Source organism: Budorcas taxicolor, chromosome 2 (genome assembly GCF_023091745.1).
Source record: "Budorcas taxicolor isolate Tak-1 chromosome 2, Takin1.1, whole genome shotgun sequence".
NCBI lineage: Eukaryota > Metazoa > Chordata > Mammalia > Artiodactyla > Bovidae > Budorcas > Budorcas taxicolor.
Window position 1 is genome coordinate 132656575 of NC_068911.1, and position 3419 is coordinate 132659993.

General features: G+C 43.7%; 1 non-coding gene across 1 annotated transcript; it reads left to right on the top strand.

Moving 5' to 3' along the window:
- Positions 1-2981: 2981 nt before the first annotated feature.
- Positions 2982-3053, top strand: TRNAC-ACA (transfer RNA cysteine (anticodon ACA)). The gene has a single exon. It is a non-coding gene; the product is annotated as a tRNA-Cys (tRNA).
- The last annotated feature ends 366 nt before the right edge of the window (positions 3054-3419 follow it).

Below are 3419 nucleotides of genomic sequence, written 5' to 3' on the forward strand. Positions count from 1 at the left end.
GGCACTCTGGCCAGCTGTCCACGTCAGGAGGAGACCAGGGACAAAAGGTCCCAGTTGCAGCTGCTGGGTCTGGTCCATTGGCAGGCAGGCTGGCCCCTGAGTACCCCGAATGGTCAGGATGTCAGTCTCAGCGAAGAAGAATCCCACCAGAGTCGCCATTTGTTGCAGGAAGACTATGCAAATGTGTTTAACATCTCTGTGCCTCAGTCATCTGTAAAATGGGGGTGGTGATACGAATCTTGTGCAGCTGGAGGGAAGTTGAGTGAAGTAAGTGTGTGTGCATCATGGTGACACGGAGCAAGCAGCAGGCCAGAGGCCATGCCCAAGAGGGGCCTGGGTGAGGGTGGGGACGGGGATCAGGGCCACTCTTCCTGTGTCTCCATGTCCAGGCATGGGACGTCTGGAGTTCATCTAGCCTTCAGAGTTGATAGGCAAGCATAGTTGGTGAGATTGAAGGACAGAGTATGCTTTATTTAATAATTTGTTGGCTTGCTTTGTAACTCTTAAATGTTTAGGTATATAGACAAATGTTATGGGGGCCTCCGCTTGACCTTTTACCTTGGACTCTATAACTGTTCATGATGGACCTGGGGAGGGGAAAGGCACCTTTGGCTTCTTTTCTCTCGACTTGCAATCTCCCACCAATGTTGTGTCACTGCCGAACCTGAGGATACGGGCTCACTGTGACCCAGAGCAGAGCAGGGGAGGGTGAGAAGGGAACCCAAGCAGCAAGAGGCTACTCGTACAGGTAGCTCATCCAAGGTAGTCTGCGTAAAAGACTCAGAAAATGAGCCTGAGAAGAGGCGAAACTCAGTTTCTTTTATTTTAAACCTCTAAACCTAGGAACAAATTAAGGCTGGCAAGAGAGAGAAATGCCTGCAGTATAAGACCTAATGTTACAGGAATTTCCCTGAATTCAGGTGTGCAAGAAAAACTTGGATATTCTCTGATAAAAAAAAACTCAGTTGTAGGGGATTTAGGATAAAGTCCAGCTTTCTTTTCTCAGTGGATAATTTTTGGTAAGAAGGTCTTCTACCTTCCTATGGATTCTCTTTATGGAAGGATAAAGGGGCAGGGAGGAGCAGGAGATTGGCAGGCAACCTGAAGGACAGGGAGCACAGAAGGCTGCTTCCCGATTTTGGCCGACATAATATTTCATGTATTTTGTGGTAGGAGGTCAACCAGTTTTTATAGAGTTGATATTTCCCCTTGTTTTATTTTTGTTTGGAATTTAAAGTTTCTTATCTTTAATATCCATCCAGCAATCACTTATCAAACACCCACTCTGAGCCCTGTGATGGGCAAAGCACAGGGCGACAGAGGTGGATGACAAAGGAAATTGTGTGAGGAGAAAGTGTGTGGTCCAGGGAAAGAGGCAGATGAGTAATAGGAAATTACAATAAAATACAATGTGAACCAGAATCCTACAAATGCACAGAGTGCTCACATAGCTAGTTCAGTAAAGTCAGGCAATAATTCTAAGTGGAAAGGCTTTATCCATGATTTGAAGGATGAATGAAAATTTACTAAGTGAATGCTGAGAAGAAAACATGCAAAGTAACAATGTCTCAAAGGGTATGATGTGTTCAGGAATCCGTTACAATAATTAGAGGTGAGTTGAGGAGAGAGGGATAATAAAAAGGGAACGTTATGAACAGAAAGAGTCTGATTATGAAAAGTCTTAAATGCCACACCACAGAGGGTAGATAGTGAAGTAGAAATAGAAGAGGCTGAAGAGTAGACGGATTTATGTTTGACTCTTGAATCGGATTTTTGCCACTTATGTGTTGTGTGATATTGGGTAAATTTTTAAACTTCAGTTTCCTCATTAATAAAAGACATACGGCCAATAAGCACGGAGAGATGTTCCTCCGTGAAAATGCAATCTAAACAATGAGCTTTCTCTCCCCTGCCCACTGACACATTGGGTAGACAAAAATTAAAATGATTGAAAACGTTATATGCTGGCAGGAATAAGGGGAAATGGTTACTCTTCAACATTATTGGGAGGACTATAAATCATAGTAACTTATTGGGGAAATATCTGGAAATATCTAGATTTTTAAAACATTCCCCTAGGTTTCTGATCTTCTCTCCTAGTTACCACACTCTTTCGTGGTTTCCTTTCCTATACCCACACCTCTGATAAACTCTCCTTCCTTTACCTAATTTGAGCATGCTGTCTCGTTTCTGTTAGGACACAGAATCAGTCCACAAAGCATTTGGTCACATGATGGGTTCTCAGTACATATAGGTCCTTTCTCTCCTTCTTTTAAGAATCTTGGGCTGCATTTTGAATGTTATTAAGAACTCTTGAGTTTCTTCATACAAAGAATGGCTTGATCTGCTTTGTTCTCTAGAAAGATGAACATGATGTCATGTAAAAAGGGCTTGTAAATGGGAGAAGGAGAAGAAAGTGACTTGACCATGGGGTCCCACTCTGCAGATCTTTCTAGGGGAGAGTCCTAGGATATCATGGGTGGTTGATTATGGTGTGGAATAGTCAGAGGTGTCTACTGGTTCTGTGGCCTGAAAGAATTGTAGATAACTTACTCTTAGTTGAAAACGGAAAACAGGAAGATGAGGAAGAATGAAGAAGTACAAGGGCAGGAATCTGAAGAAGCAGATAAAGTGTCACTTCCCCTCTCTATCTTTTATTACTTTGTGAGAAAGGAAAATGAGGGGAAGGGTGTGGGAAGGAGTAGAAAACAGCAGACTCAGAGAACTGCTGTGCAGGAATGCAGACAGAAGGACAGACCAGGGGTACAGCCTGCTTTCACTGCATATGAGTGACTCCTCCTATTTGTAGGTGCTAAAGATGATTAATCTCTGAGCCAGCCCAGTCTTTCTCCTCTTCTGACATTCTGCTACATACTCAACATATCCACTTCAATCTCTCAAAGGAAACTCAAAGTCAAAATGTCCCATCCTGAGTTGCTCACATATCCCAAATTTAGTCCACTTTCTCTGTTCTCGGGACTTCCCTGGTGGCTCAGACGGTAAAGCATCGGCCTACAATGCGGGAGACCCAGGTTCGATCCCTGGGTTGGGAAAATCCTCTGGAGAAGGAAATGGCAACCCACTCCAGTACTCTTGCCTGGAAAATCCCATGGACGGAGGAGTGTGGTAGGCTACAGTCCATGAGGTCGCAAAGAGTCGGACATGACTGAGCGACTGCACTTTCACTTTCAAATTTTCTCTATTCTCAGCCTGGGCAACAGCACCCACATCTATCCAAGAGCTCTTTTTGACCCTTCCCCACCCTGTGCCTTCCAGTCAATTACTAAATTGTCTTTGTTTTATCTCCTGAACATCTTTTAAAGCTCTCTTTTCTCCCCATTCTGCCTTTCATATCCTAGTTTGGCCTCAAGAATCTCTCCACTGGGCCATTGCAATAGCACCAAATCAATATCTTTATT